The sequence below is a fragment of the Dipodomys ordii genome, unplaced genomic scaffold (genome assembly GCF_000151885.1).
Source record: "Dipodomys ordii isolate 6190 unplaced genomic scaffold, Dord_2.0 Scaffold52, whole genome shotgun sequence".
NCBI classification, from domain to species: domain Eukaryota; kingdom Metazoa; phylum Chordata; class Mammalia; order Rodentia; family Heteromyidae; genus Dipodomys; species Dipodomys ordii.
The window spans coordinates 6,309,799-6,326,472 of NW_012267268.1; positions in this window are offsets into that span (position 1 = coordinate 6,309,799).

A 16,674-nucleotide genomic window follows, 5' to 3' on the forward strand; every position below is an offset into this window, starting at 1 on the left:
TTCTCTTGCTCTTCCTCTTCTTTCTTCTCCACTTCATCCTTCTTCTTTTAAATTGTGTGTGTGTGTGTGTGTGTGTGAGAGAGAGAGAGAGAGAGAGAGTGTGAGTGTGTGTTGGTACTAGGGCTTGAACTCCAAGCCAGCCACTCTTGCTTAGCTTTTTCCACTCAAGGCTGGTACTCTACAGCTTGAGCCACACCTCCATTTCTGGCTTTTTGCTCCTTGATTGGAGATAAGAGTCTGACAGACTTTTCTGCCCAGGCTGTCCTTGAACTGGAATCATCAGTGTCTCAGCTTCCCGCCTGGTGAGGACATAGAAGAGCAGGCCTGCCCACCCCCATCTTTTCTTTATCACTACTACTAGGTATGAGCTTATATGTGACCCTCCATGTCTTGGGGGCTCCCCAGAAATAGGCTCAGAGCAGGAAGCTGGCTCCGGAGATGCCCCAGAGAGACCATCCGGGCACCTGGGTAAGGAGGACTGCAAGCAGGTAGGGGCTTCAGCCCTGCTCTTCTACTGCATTCGGCCTCACGATGCCCAAGCCAAGGCACAGGCTTTCAGTGCTGCCCTGTGTGTGCTGGGAGAAGGAGGGAGCCATCTCTGCCACTCACAGGCAGGCTATCCAAGAACCACAGGAGCCGTGCAGGATCACAGAGGCACAAGGGGATGGCCAAACCTAGAGACCTGAATACAGCATCCCCTCACCCCATATGCACTCAGCAAAGTCCCGTCTGCACCATCCAAAATTCAAGGTGAGGTCTCCTTTGACAACAAAGAAACTCCCTGTTTCTGGCATTTCTGCCAGTGTGGGTCTCGGGAGAGAAATTCCTGCCTGGAATCTGGTTGCCTGGAACCCCCCCACACACAGACCTCTTTCAGGGACCCTGGGCCTGAGTTGGCTTCAGGGGCCTCCCCAGCTCCTGGAAAGGGATGGAGAGAGTCTAGCTGTCCCTTTACAGCCTGGGAAGTGACCCTGGCTGCCTAGGTCACAGTGAACTTGGCAGGCCCTCCTCCTCCTCCAAGGAGAATGTGAAAACTCCAGATGGAAAATTCTGGCATGGCTATTCAGTAGCAACAGCAGGAAGGTCCCTAAACCAGTTCCATAACAACCAGTCTCTGTTCCCAGGTCCCCAGAAAGGTGGAAAATACCTCTCCCACATGAGGGAAAATTGAAGCATGCCCAATGTTCTTCAGTATTTTTCTCCCTCCCCTCACCAGGTTGCAGGCCAAAGTTGTTAGAACATGCCAGCCTCGTCGGTTAATCAGGGTAATTTGATCCAGGCAATAACCATCATAAATATTCATAGTTTTGCCTTAACATTAGGGTAACATCTGTTTCCAAACATCTGCAATCTGTTTCCAATGCTTCAGTAAAATGTAAATTAGCTATAACTAATACAATAAAGTACTAATAGGGGTAATGATAATGAAAGACGCTCATTAGCGCCAGCGTCCAGTTCTGGCTCCAATGGCTTGTTTCCTGGAGTTTTCCAGAACTTTCTTTCCACCACCTCAAAGTTTCCCCTCCCACTCCCAATGAAAGGGACTTTGAGAGGCCTCTGCAGGCCTCTAGGTTTTCGAGCACTTCATGAGCCAGGGCCCCTCTATACCTCTCTCTCCCTTCTCGAGAAGATGCACACAAACCCTTACAGAGGTGGAATTGGCCCAGGGGCAGGCCCTGCTCCAGCATGGAACCTTCTACATCCTTCAGAGGAAGGGTCTTTCTTGCTCTTATTTGCCCTTTACATTCAGTTACTGGAACTGTACAGAGAACACAGAGACATAGGAAAGATTAGACAAACAATGGGGAGATGACCAGAGCATCCATAGAAGAAGCAGAAGCCATTGGGAATTGTGTGAAAAGACTTTTACTCTGATTATCAAAGTTAAAGGGCAAAGCAAAGCGGTGGTGAAGGGCTGGGATGTAGCTTAGCAATAGAGTATTTGTGAGCATGGGAGAGGCCCTGGTTCCACCCCCAACACTGCAAGCCAAAACCACCACCAAACACAGTAATCAGACTGATGGTTTGGCTCAAGTGGTGGAGTACCTGCCTAGCAAGTGCTAGGCCTTGAGTTCAAACCCAAGTACCACCAAATACTCATACACGCACACATACACACACACACACACACACACACACACACACAAAATGCTAGAATTTTATGCTGTTAGCAAAATAGCGAAGTTGCTACTATAATTTGAGCAAGGTGATCTCAGTCTTACTTGTTTTTAAACCAATATACAGATACTGGGAAAAAATATAGCTACACACAAATTCTCATTACCATTGAGAATCAAGATTGAAGACTTTATTTTAGTATTTGAATTTGTTATACTCAGTATTATTTTGTATGATTTCAAAACCACATTGACTTATTAATTTCTGAGTGAAAGCACAGTCACTTTGAATGGGATTCATTTTTAGAGGTCAAAAGAACATCACTTTCCTATGTCCATATGACCATATAAGATGATGTTAAGCAAAATGAACCCCAAGATAGGGATACAGAAGTTTTATCTTTGTTGCTGTTGCTTTTAATGTACTTATAATATACTTGTGATTTTTTTGTTTATTTTGTATGTTCTTCCTTCATGGTATAACCCATTTTTACTGTATTTGATTCAAGTGCCCTGCATCTTGTATATACATTTTTCTAATTTGCGGAGGGGAAGGGAAATAACAAAATGCTGAAATAAGGATACAGGTTGACCCACTGTAACAATGAGATGTACAAGATACTCTGCTGAAGACAAACTTTACAGCTTGGGTGAGGGAGAAGTTGAGGAGGTAAGAAGGGAAGGGATGATAGGGGAAAAACAAAGGAAGGGGTAACAATGGTCCATAGGAAATGTACTCATTACCTTACTCATGTAACTGTAACCCCTTTGTACAGCATCTTTACAATTATATATATATATATATATATATTTAAAAAGACAGTAGACTATCCTGAAAAGATGATTAGGCTTTGAGGAGAAATAGCTCATCCCTTACTAAGCACCGACTACATGCTAGGTATCTGCCAGCAACTTCATTAAAAATTTCATTTCACTTAAAAAAAAAAAGAACATCATTTTCAATGGGACAAATTGGAGATGGCAGGGCAGGTGTGGGGGAGAGAGGATGCATGAAAGTGTACTCTTCAGAGTTTATTCACATGGCCTAGGATGTGCCAATTGCTGTGATAGGTGTCAAGATGCAAGTGGTCAGGACAGACAGCCTGGCCCTGCTCCTCAATAATGAGTTGACTCCCCATAGGGAAATGCATCCTCTGGAAACCACAGAACCCAAGGGAGGTTGTGAATGCAACGCAATCCAAGCACAAACCAGCGGCACCATGGGAAGTTTCCATACTACATTCTCACTGTAGAGCTGAGCTTTGTGAACTCAGTTTCTCCTCTACATTTTCTCTCTCAAATCCTGCTTCATGATGACCCACCTGGCAGTTACGGGACACATGCCTTCTCTTGCTGAACAATGCAGACCAACCCCTGTCATTTTATTTCGGCTTTTATTAATTAACTTGTCACTCAAAATCAACAACAGCATCTATACGAGAGCCAATGCAGGCACCAAACTCTCCAGGCGACCCGTGGCTTGGAGGCTGGTCTCCCACATGGCCCAAGGAATGCATTTTTGTTGACTTAAATCTGCTTACTAAGATCCTACTGCAGAAAATGTCACCATCCAGTTCATCCATCCCTCAGGATCCCCTCCTCCGGCTTCCTCACTCTCTGGCCCAAACCTTCCAGGTACTCCTTAAATCCTGTAGAATAGCAAGGACCAAAAGAATGCTCTAGAACATTCTAGAATGGTGAGAATGCTTTGTGTCTGTGCTATCTAGTACCAGCACTGTTGAACTTTTGAATGTATTGAGTGGGATATGGAACTAAACTTTTTTTTTTCAAGTTAGGTCTCAGAATGATAAAAGACATTGATCAAGAGGCATAAACTGATATGTCTAGATGAATCCCACTGTATAACTACTTGAGGGAAATGGAAAAAAAGAAAAGTACTATTAATTAAAAAACTACTATTAATAAAAGAAATCAAGGATCCAAATGGAAAGGTTAAAAATTAATAAATAAATGACAAGGTCTCACTATGAAATCCAAGTTGGCTTTCAACTCTCAAACCTCATGCTTCCCTCCCCACCCCACCCCCACACCCTCACTCATACCCAGCAAGTGTTAGGATTACAGGTTGATGCCACTTTGCCCAACCATGCTGAGCCTTTCATTGCATATACTTTTAATTCATCTAGCTGGGACTTGCCACTAGTGGCCAGTGTCTCCCTCCTGGGCACCCACAGCCCTTGGGGTGCATGTCATTCTTCTCCAAAAGACACAAGCACAACAGGATGGATATATGTACTAATACTGCTGAAGTGGTCACATGAGAAGGGCTAAGAAGCCAGACATCATGTGGTGTGATTTTAACACAGTCATAATAACCAAAGGTGGGTCCACTGACATTGCAAATTGTCCAGGGACTCCAGGCAGCTAGGGATGTTGGGAGCTACACACTCAGGGCTGGACTCCTGTTGGGCAGGCCTTGATCTTATTCTGCCTCTCCCCACCCCCAGGTGTCCTTCTGTCCTTGTGAGCATGCTGTGGCTTGGTTGATTTCCAACTCCCTCCCACCCCCACCCCCACCCCCTGACTCTGTGTAGATCCAGCTGCTTCCTCTCCCACTCAGCTCTCTGGGAATCCTTAGCCATGGTAACCTTGTCAGGATTTGGTTTGGGTTTATTCCACATCTACTTTATGACACTGGGCAGGACGTGGGGACCCAGGGTGAGAGAGCTTTCTGCACGAGTGTTTGAATGAAAACACTCTGGAGCCTGAAGAGCCTGTCAGGTCCAGGAAGACCCTGAGAGAGGCAAGCCCTGAGCAGGTCATGGGTTCTATGGGTAGATTTGGCAGACATGGGAAATACAGGAGACAATCCACCAGGGCAGAGCCCCATCCCGTATGGATGAGCTGGAGGAAGAAGAGGGCCCAAGGCCAGCACAGATGGGGCCCAGCGAGTCTGACGGTAAAGGTAGGAGAAGAGGAGAATGGGAGAGGTAGAGGGCAATGGTCCCTGGGAGGCCGAAAAGCCCAACGGTACTCAGTGCTTTAGACCCCTTGCTTGCTCTTCCAGGAAAGACTGAGTCTCCAGAGTGCAGAGGTCAGAGTTAGCTGTAAAGTGAAGGGGGTAGGAGGGTATATGCAAGGCAGGAAGGCTGGACATAAAAGGTCATAAATTACAGAAAGAGTCTAAGAGCTGGGCTCATGCTGGGGACCCACCCAGAGTGATGGGCCCTGCCTAGGCAGGTGAAGGAGAAAGTAACTCCATAGTGGCTCCCGATAGGTAGCTAGCAGCAAAGCCCCTGCTTGAAGTAGAGAAGAGGAGATACTGAGCCTCAGTAAGGTCTTGGGAGGCCATGCCTAGGCTGGGTGAGACCTCTGTGGGGGCTCAGTAGAGGCCACGGGTTGGGAGGCTCCCGGGCTGACACCGCACCAGCAGCCTGTGCGGCTTGGCCTGGGCTTTGGGAGGAGGCACAGCTCCGGGGTGTGGATGGCATAGGCCCAGAGGAAACATGCCACCTTCCCCAGCCTGTTTTTCATTGTAGTGCCACCATAAATCGCAGAGAACGACCCCCTCTTCCCGCAGCGCCTCATAGTCAGGGAGTATCCGTCATGATAAGACATTACTTAAAGCAGCGGTGACAGGGTCTAATCAGTCTTGTGAAATATAGACTTTTCCCCATACTGCGGGCAGGGCCGACATTAATACACATTTATGCAAAGCAAGAGCAGGAGCTGTCGGGGGCTAATCTTTACAAGTATGATAAATGATGTTTATTTTCCATGATGGAACGAAACACCCCAGCCGACAGTAATTGTAATAAAAAGGACAGATCAACTTCTATAAAGTGATTGAATTATCCAACGATTGCATTAATGTCCATGCTCCGGTGTGTCACCAGCTTCCTCAAGGTTCGGAGGACAGCTGCAGGACAATCTCCCCTTCACGTCCACGCCTGTCCTTCACCCGGACTCTTGGGGCAGGGGCTCTGTGGCTGGGAGGGGGTGCTGTTAGTCTTCACAAGCTCTGACCTTTCTCTTCTCGTGAGCCAGGAATGGAGACCAAGCAGGCACAGTGATGGCCAACCTGGGCAGTGCCTGGGAGGGAGTCGGCCAGGAAGATGAGCTTCAATCACCAGCCTTTGGGAGCAGAAAACAATATTTAATCCTCTTCAGAACACTGAAGGTTTGTGTTTGCTTTTTCAGGTGTGGAAATGAAGGTTCAGTAAGGTTAAGTAACCAAGTGCCAGTGGCTCACACCTGTAATCCTAGCTATCGGAGAGGCTGAGATCTGAGGATTGCAGTTCAAAGCCAGCCCGGGCAGAAAAGTCTGTGTGAAACTTCTATCTCCCATTAACCAGCAACGAAATAGAAGTGGTGTGATTCAAATGGTAGAATGTTAGACTTGAGCAGAAAAAGCCAAACGAGCTAAAGGCCTTGAGTTGAAGCCCCAGTACCAGAAAGAAAGGAAGGAAGGAAGGAAATAAGGAAGAAAGGAAGGAAGGAAGGAACGAAGGAAGGAAGGAAGGAAGGAAAAAAGGAAGGAAGGAAAAATAAAGCGGGAGGAGGAAGGTTGATTGAGTAGTTTGTGCAAAGTCATATAGTTAGTGTATGTACAAAATTGATGTCACCCCCAGAAATAGTTGAGGGCCTTTCCCAGTGCCCCCACAGAACTAGTTTGTACCCCACAGCAATGCCCTAAAGCTTGCTGCTCCCTCTGGCTTTAGCGAAAGTCAGAGCACCATTGTGAACTATGAGCAGTCCCACACAGAGCATTTTTGAAACTAGGAAGCATTTCTGAGCTGAGCATAGCCCACTGGGGTGCAGTACTGGGTATGGATTTGTGGGTCGGGTCCTCTGTCGAGCTCAGCAGCCTTTGGCGGCTCTGCAGGTGTCCCATGTGTAAAAGGGGGTCATGGGCATCAGCTCCGAGGTTGCATATGGCAAGTCTCCCAGAGCCGTCATGGGGCTGGTTGAAACATAGCTTCACGGGTATTGAACAAAAAGCAAAAGGACTACAGAATAGTCAAGAGAGAGCAAACATGCTTTCCTACTCATAGGAGCCTTCTAGACACGGTACCGGAAGTGAATCCACCAGAGGGAACCATTTTCTATCATCTGAACAACACTTCCCACAGCAGGAGAAATGCACACTGGCCATTCTGCCTGAATAAAACCTCTTCATTTTTACTGTAGCCTCATTGACGGTTTCTTGATTTGCCTAGGTGCTGTCTGTCCACTGGGATATTATGCAACCACACAAAAGAACCAACTCTGACATATGTACAACATGGGTGAATCTCGAGAACATCAGACCCTGAAAAGCTACATTGTGTAGGACCTCATGTGTATGGAACATGTAGGACAAACAAACCCACACAAAGACAGAAGAATTCAGGCTGGTCAGTGTCAGGGACCTATGGGAAGGGGAACAGGGAGAAGCAGTTGGCAAGCCTAAATTTCCTTTTGGGGTGGTACAACTTGGCATCCAATGGCCTTGAGTGGTTGTATGACCTTGTGAATGGTCACTGAATTGCACACTTTCAAATGGTTAATTTCATGTTGCGCATTTTACCTCACTTTCTTAAAATAGTAAAGTGAAACCAAAATAACAAGGTACCTCCACACTTGTGGGGTCCACCCCAGAGTCTAGCTTCCAGTATTCCCATCTCACACGAGTTCCTGGTGACTGTGCCCCAGTGGCCAGAGTGGGACCACACTGGAGAATGGCAGGACCCCGGGGAGGCAGGAACAGACTCCAACCTGAATTCTTCTGCTCACGATTGACCCCAGAAGCCCGGGTGACAATAAATCCTGTCGAAGCATCTCTAGATTCATATGAATAATTTGGGGCTATGTTTATCCTCCTTCTAAGTTCTCCTTTCATGTTGTGTCTGCAGTTTGTTACTTATTTTGAATATTCTTCATATTTCAGCTAAAAAAAAAATAAAGAAGGATGCTCTCTTCAATGTGTTGTTAAAACAGGACGGCCTGTTTTCAGAACAGATGTGGATGGCCCCTGCCTTTTCCCTCCCCAGATGATCTGTCTCACCTGCTAGGAGGTCAGGGACGGGAGGGATGAAGCTCAGATAGTTAAGAGCAGGGACAGCATGCCCCAGCCCTCACAGCAGTCCCTGAACCCTGGCTCTCCATCATTCCCTGGGCCCCTTCTCCCCAGCCTCCAGTTCCCTGCCCCAGGGTTCTGAGCAACACTGCAAGCCCCACCCCCTGCCAAATGATGACCCATCCCAGCTTTGCCCACAGGGTGTGGCCCCGCCCACCTTCCAAAGCCAGGGTGCCTGGAACATCCCTGATGCTGCCTTTTCTGGACTTTCCTAGCTAGACCACTGTCCAATGTGGGCACCGAACCTGCTCCCTTATTTCTCCATCTGTACCTCAGCCCACACCAGGACCAGATGCACGGTTCTCCTCTTATTCCCCCACCTCTTGTCCTCCTGTGGTTTCTGCCCTAGCCCTGCAAATTCAGCCCTGTTTGTCTTTGTGCCTGTGACAGCTACCATCAGTCATTTACTCCCTGAAGACCCTGCTGCTTGGGCCCCTGCCTGCCTCTCTAGCTCTTTTCTTAACACATTGTGCCTGCCATTGACCTCCTTTATTTTCCAGTCTCAGGCTGGCCCCAGGATCTTTGCCTAGCCAGTTCCCTCTTCCTGGAACTTCACTCCCTGTACCCCATTGCTCCTTTTCTCCATAACTATACTTATCCTTCAGCTTCTCAGTTCACAAGTCCCTTGATTGGAAACCCCTTTCCCGACTCCAGACAGGCCAGGCCCTGAAAAGCTTTCCAGTAACTTCCAGTGCTTTTCCTTAGAGCTTCCTGCCTTCCAGGATGGGGGAGGGAAGAAGCACACAATATCAGTGGGTGTTCAAAATGTTTTTAGTTCCCAAATACTCGTGTGTGTGTGTGTGTGTGTGTGTGTGTGTGTGTGTGTTTTCGATAAAGATGAGGCCACCAAAAGTCAGGCAAATATACCTGGCTACTCATAGATGTATAGGAGGGAACAAAACCCTGGTGAGCTACTTGGGGGACTGTCACCCCAGCACTCCAAAGGAGGCTGCTTTGCAGGCTGGGGCTGGCCTGACCCCTGCCCCATCAGGACTTTCGAAAACACCTTCATCCAAAGGGCTGGCTGCCTACACCCTGCAGAATGCATTGCTTGTCTAGATCTCCAGGCTCCACCCCCCCACCTTGTACTGGGGTGTCCTGAATGTGTGGGGAACTAGGCCCCAACCTCTCTCCTCCCATCAACCATCACGTCTAAAGACCACCTTGCAAGGCCATGCGGGTGCAGAAATCCCACAGAAAACCTAGTTGCTCCACCAAGCATCATCTCATGGCTTTTGACTGCAGAGAAGACCCGAGCTGTAGCCACTGCCGTGCTAGACAAGGTTTGCTATGTCTCTGGTGGGGACAAAGGCAGACTTGACCAGGGCCTTCATGGGAGCATCGCTGGCCACCCCTGTGCCCGTCCCTTGGAGGAGCTCCCCTGAGAGCCCAGATCCTTCATCCACAAGAAAGATGAAAGGGAGAGGTGGGAATCTGTTTCTCCTACAGAGACTTCTCCAAGGGTTTCACCTGAAGTCTCTCACCTCAGAGGGACAAAGAGGAAAGCAGAAGGCACATACCTGGCACCACAGCTGTGTGGGAGGATGTGGGCCTTGTGAAGCCAAGCCCTGCCCAGCTATAAGGAGCCAGTATTCAGGAGGTGGAGGTGTGGCTCAACTGGTAGAGTAGCAGCCTAGAGAGAAAAAGCCAAGTGAAAGCTCGAGACTCTGAGTTCAAGTCCCAGTACTGACACACATAGAGGAAGGAGGGGGAGGAAGGGCCAGGGGAGGGAGAGGAGAAAGAGGAAGAAGAAGAAAAAGAAGGAAGAAGAGTGGAAGAAGAGGAAGCAGAAAAGGGAGGAGGAGGAGGAGTTGTTTTAGGGCCCAAGGCTAAGACACGGGGATCTGACTGGAGGACAGGAGAAAGAAAAACCATCACACGTGCCACAGGCCCCAAGGCCACAGCCCTTTCTGGAAAAGAGGCCATAGTGCTGTTTGGTATCTGCATCTGCCACCTCTCTGCTGAGTCTCCTGATGTCCTTGAACCTGCAGACCCTGGCAGATGCTCATTAGCAGCAGAGGTGGGAGGCTGGAGGTCTGCAGGGCGCATGCTCAGGCTCCTGGTCCAGTGCCAGGTTGGATGGAGCTGGGAGGGAGCTGCAGGTTGTTCTTAATTATTATTACGGCTTTTCATTAGGAGTCCGGGCCTCCCAGACCATAAGGACGCGCCCTGCCTCTGCTGGAGCGTAATTAGGGGGTGTGAGGGGAGACTAATGAGGCTGGCTGGTGAGCCCTGGAAGTCAGCGGGAGGCTGGGGCTGGTGCCCAGGCTCAGGCTGCACCAGACTGCTCTCCTCCAGCTATGGCTAATGTGCCCTGAGGCCTCTGAGCTCTGGGGGCCGCGGCTGGTTTGTTGTGATTCTCGGGTTTGGTGGGTGATGCCGAGGGCAGAGGGCAGCTCCTGGGCCATTCCCTGGCCTGCACATGGAGAGACGTGGCTGTGGTCTCTCAGGCCTCCAGAACACAAGAGGGAGCTACATGCTGCGCCACTGTGAACCCTACCAGTGCCTCATTCTCTGCAGTGATGAGCTCGGGATCCTGGTCTAACAAAGTACCACTTGCCAGACTAATCATCCCAAGAACAAGAAGCTACTGTCCTCTGTGGAGACTTAAGCAACAACCAAATCCACCATCTCCTAAAATACAGTTGTATATCCTCCTCCCCCACGAATCCTTCTGGGATAGTACACACCTATCGCCATCTATCTTCTCTATGGACTCTCTTGTACTGCTGTTCTCAGTACACTCCAGTGTCATTGGTAGGCTTTCTGGCTAGATGTGGGGATCCACAGAATATGTCCCAGTCACCCTGTTACTCCTCTATGTTCAGAATAGCTCAAGAGACATCCCAGGCCCTGTGGTGTTTGTTAAGTAGAGTTGACTCAGTCTGGGAATCCTCACATAACCAGGGCATGATCAACTTTCTGAAGATGGTTCCCAAGGAATAGAAAGTGGAAGGCAGAGCAAAGAAGAGACTGAGGGTCAGACAGGCTTTCAGAGTTGTCAGTGGCAGAAGCACAGAGGTAGGCCCCACCATCCCTCATCTATTCCCAACTGGGCCTGAGGACTTCCTGTGACCCATCACCAAGTAGGTAGGACAGCATCTCCAAAAGACAACAGAAGCTGGGTGCCAGTAGCTCACACCTGGAGTCTGATACTCAGGAAACTGAGACCTGGAGTATGGACATTTGAAGCCAGCCTGAAAAGTCCAAGAGATGCTATCCCCAGTAAGCAGTCAAAAGCTTGGCTGGAGGCATAGTTTGAGTGTTAGAGTGCCAGCTGAGCAAGCAAGCTGAGCAAGGGAGAGAGAGAGAGAGAGAGAGAGAGAGAGAGAGAAGGAGGGAAGGAAGGAAGGGAGGAAAGAAGGAAGGAAGGAAGGAAGGAAGGAAAGAAGGAAGGAAGGAAGGAAGGAAGGAAGGAAAAAAAACAGTTTGTGTCCCTAGCCTGGGGGACTCATGGAAGATCTGATGAGCCCACCAGCAGGGCATGGGAAGACTCCTAAGGGAGGCATGCCACAGCAAGGCATGTTCTGTGCAAAGATCTGGGCTCTAAGGCACTGTCTCAATTGCAAAGCAAAACAGTGTAGAGTCAGGTGAATCACCTGAGCATGTTTTTTGGGGTTTTTTTTGGGGGGGGGTCCAGTCATGGGGCCTGAACTCTGGGCCTGGGCGCTGTCCCTCAGCTCTTCAGCTCAAGGCTAGCACTCTACCACTTGAGCCACAGTGCCACTTCCAGCTTTTTTCTTTTTGTTTATGAGGAATTAAACCCAGGGCCTCATGCATGCAAGGCAAGCGTTCTACCACTGAGCCACCTTCCCAGCCCCTTGAGCATTTTTTTAAGACAACAAATGAAAGAAATATCCAAGACCTTTCCCTTCCTGACCTCCATCCCTCAGCCACCAGGCTTTTTGTCTCCTTTGCCCTCCAGCATAGCAATGATTTGGAAACCACACCATTGCCAGGGCTCACCTGGAATATGCTGCCAGGTCCTTCTCTTCCCCATGGGTTTGGGAAGAGATCCTACCTGGGGGCTGGGGACTTCTAGTTTCCACTGGACTATTTTTCTTTTTTTGAGCTCTTTGGCTTAAAGCTAACTCTCTGCCATTTTGACCCACAGCTCCACTTCCAGTTTTCTGGTAATCAATTAGAGATAAGTGTCACAGACTTGCCTGCCTAGGCTCGGTTTGAACCGCGACCCCCAGATCTTGGCCTCCTGAGGAGCTAGGATTAGAGGCATGAGCTGCCTCTGCCTGGCTTTCCAGACTACTTTGAAGCCCTGCTCTGCCCTGGGTCACGTGCCCCGTGACAAGCCGTCCTGTCCTGCTAACTTACCAGAGACCCCAGGTGGGTGGGGGGAGGGAAGCAGGGGAGTATGGCCAGGGGTTTAATCCCCTTGGGTATGTGCTATGTCCTTCAACCCTCTGGCTCCTTCCTGGTGTCTCATGCCTGTCATTGTGGAGAGGCAACAGCTTTGAAAGTCCTGGAGAAAGGTGCTGACCATCACCTGCCTGGACACTGGTTAGTTACCCTGTATGTCACCCTCCTTGGTCACTTAGTATGAGTGGACCAACACATCACTATGCCCAGATAGCAGAAGAATGGATGGGAAACAGAGAAGTAAGCTCAGGTTCAGAACCAGATCTGAGGTGTGAGCCTGTGATGGTTTGCAGACATGCCTAGTCCATTACACTGAAGCCACATCCCAGATGAGCCAGTGGAGAGGGCCAGGATTGATTGGTCATGTCTGCCATGGAACAAGGGTTGGGAATAGTTCCATGTGAGCCAAGTAGTCTAAGATCCCAGGACTACCCACAGAGGGCATTGAACCCAGATAAAGGGACATGAATTTTACCTCCTATGAAACATTGGAGGGAGGAAGAGACGTGTCATCAAAGTCACTCTGAGTTGTGTTTGTTTGTTTTGTGCAGGGCCTGGGGCTTGAATTCAGGGCCTGGGTGCTGTCCCTGAGCTTTTTTGCTCAAGAAGAGCATTCTACCACTTAAGTTATAGCTTCTCTTCTAGCTTTTTGGTGGTTAATTGGAGATAAGAGTCCCAGGCTGGGAAGGTGGCTCAGTGGTAGAGCGCTTGCCTTGCATGCATGAGGCCCTGGGTTCGATTCCTCAGCACCACATACGCAGAAAATAAAAAAGCCAGAAATGGTGCTGTGGCTCAAGTGGTAGAGCGCTGGCCTTGAGCTGAGGGACAGCGCCTAGGCCCAGAGTTCAGGCCCCATGACCGGACCCCCCCCCCAAAAAAAGAGTCCCAATGGCTTTATTTTCCAGGTTGGCTTTGAACCTCGATCTTCAGATCTTAGGCTCCTGAGAAGCTAAGATTAGAGGTGTGAGCCATCAGGCTGGCTCAAAGTCATTTTGAATAAACAGGATCTTAAGGGGCTTGGGAGATGGGAAGACCCAAAATGAGCTGCTGGGAGGCTTTAGGGGACACTGGCAGGACAGTGATGGGGTGAGGGCGGGGGTAAAGTTCTCTTCCATCTCAAGAGTCACCCAGGGCCCCAGCCACACCTTGACAAGTGAGGTGGGGGGAGGGGGGGCTGTGAGGCGCATACAGATCAAGTCCTCATCTCCTTCAGCCGACTAGTAATGAGGGGACCCAATGGAAAGCACAGTTGTCAAACATCTGACCTCTGAGAGTGAGTGACAGGAGGGGAGGGGTGAGGAGGGAAGAAGAGCAAAGGTCAGACAGGTGCTTCTGGTCTCTACATGGGAGCCAGTGCCGAAGTCCCTCTAAAACCCTGCCCTCCAGCAAGCGACATTAAGCCCCCAAAGCTACTGCTCCTGATGGCTTGAGCTTTTTTCTTCCTCCAATTTAAAATGTCCTATTTGTTCTTGTAGGAAATGAGAAAAACAACACTTCAGCATCAAGAAGACAAGGTTTGTCCCCTTCGGGACACCTGCAGATGCTGGAGGGATCAGCCAGGCCTTCAGACTCTTCTTCTCCCTTTGGGAGGTGTTTGGTGGGCAGAACCCTGGGCCCCACCCTGGGCCTGTGAGGATGGTACATTGCATTGGTTTAGAACAGCCCGGTGTGCATTTGAAGCTCCCCTGTCCCACAGCCCTGGGCAGTTCCCTGGCTCTGGATTTTACACAGTGCCAGGTGGGAGGCCTTTTGAAGGACATAGGTCACCTGTCACCTGTGTGTCCCCATCAGGAATCCTGAGGAGAGCCCAGGCTTTGCAGTGCATGTGCTTCCCCCTCCACATGGAGCTGGAAGCCCCCAGAGGTTCTTGTGACCCCCATACCCACTGCCTTCCCACCACTCTGCTGTGTCAAGACTCTGTGTGTGTGTGTGTGTGTGTGTGTGTGTGTGTGTGTGTGTGGTACCTCGCTTGAACCCATTCCTCCAATTCCTTCTGTCCCTGCCACACATCCCACAAGACCACAAAACCCAGAGTCTGAATCATCTGTAACTAGACACCAACTCCCTTCAACCCAGGACTAGGGAAGGCTAAGGTGGGAAATTCGTGGGAAGAAAAATAAAGTATCTGGCAAGGAAAGAAATGATAATAACAAGAAAACTAAGTCTTCTCCATCTGAGCAGCTCAGGGTTGACAAATACAGATATAGAGATGTTTCTTCCAAAGTGGAGGTCCCAGCATTGCTGATTCAGTCGCTTCTCCGCTTTTCCCTTAGTGCTGTCCCTGAACACTTCCTGCATCAGTTAGACATCAGTCATCAGTAGTACCAATAACTGATAATCCTTGTCCTGCCCCCTTCATTAACCCATCCCCAGCCTGAGCATCCTCCACCATGGGGCAGGGCATGTGGCTTGGTGGTAGAATGCTTACCTAGCATGCAAGAAGCCCTAGGTTCGATTCCTCAGTTACCGCATAAACAGAAAAGGCTGGAACTGGTGCTGAGACTCAAGTGGTAGAATCTTGAGTACAGAGAAGCTCAGGGACAGAGCCCAGGCCCTGAGTTCAAGCCCCAAGACCAGTAAATAAAATAAAAGAAAAGAAAAAAGAGTCTACCATGTTCCCTATTAGTACCACATCAAATCAAAACTCCAGCTTGTAAACCTGCCTGTAACCAAGCAGGCTCTACCCCTTCTCTATAAGCTAGGGACCCCAGCACCCCTCTCTTCTGGAAGACCCCACCTCACATATATCTTGTTTCTTTGCTCCATCAATCTACTCAATTCCTCCACTGTCCCCCTCCAATCCTGCCCATTCTGTGCCAGCTGCCCCTTACCCCTGCAAGCAACCTCTGATGCTCTCTCTGGAGCCCACCTTCCCCCCATTTCTGCTCAGCTGAGGATCCTGAAGAATAGCTGCTGTCTTGGGGGGATTCTGGTCTGTTCAGTTGGCCCTGCAGGGTTGGATGCTGGCCTCTGAGTGCCAGCCAAGTATGAGAACAGCCCACTCCTGAGGTTGGTTCTGACTTCCTTCTTTAAGGAGCAACTGCTGACACATTTCAGGATAGGTGGAGGAAGTGCTGTGGAGTGCAGAGCATGCTGCAGGCCTGCCTGGGCCCTGGCTCCCCAGCATCCCAAGCTGTGCCCTCCTGGATAGCTCCCTTAGCCTTTGGAAGCCCGTGGCCTCTCCTGGGGGTGGGATGGGGAGGGTGAAAAGTATTGTAGTCAGAGAAAGTGCTCAGTGAGTGACTCCTGCAGCAAAAACCTGTAAGGGACCTCATCTGACGCTCCCTGGGATCTCAAGGGATTGTCCTTAGTTTTCCCCCATTTTACAGAAAAGGAAACTGAGGCCTAAGAGCTTTAGCAACTTGTATCTACAAGTGCTACAGAGTCCAGTGGCAGAACTCAGGCACCATACATCCCCCAAAGCCAGCCTTGGTGACTGCTGACCACCTTGGTAAGCCAGCAGGGGCAGCTGGGACGCTGAGGATCACAGCGCCACCATGTGGTGGTGGTGAGCAGGTGCACCCTGCGTGTTGGTAGTGGGAACCCTCCCTCAGTGTGGGCTCTCTGGCTTGTATCCTGTATTCCTTACCTTGGACTCCGTTCTTATGCTAAGGTGTTCCATCTGATGCTAGCACTGAAGGGCCAGGAGATCTGACTCTGGGCCATGAGCATACACTAGGAGACAGCCTCAGACCCAGCCATTCAGAACAGTAGAAACCCAAATGTGTGCCACTCCCACGATACTTCTGAGCACTTGAAGGACCATGAGAAGCAAAGAATGGATGAGGGAGCCCCCGGACTACCCAGAGCCCACACCTCCTCTCCTCCCCCAGTCCTCAGAGCTGCCCAATTTATCCCTAAGCCCCGTGAATTCCTTTACCAAAAGTGCTTGTTAACTCTGGCTGTCCTGAGTTCAAGGCCAGCCTGTGAGGAAGGCTGAGGAACGGGTGCTGGCACACGCCTTCCATGCTTGCCATAGTGACAAGTGGACAGAAAGACAGCACTGGGCCCCAACCACCGGGACCCCAGACTCCTTCCAATTCAGTGAAACTCCAGCGGGCGTTCAGTGGGACTCTGGAATCTTGCTGATTCCCAAGTTTGTCC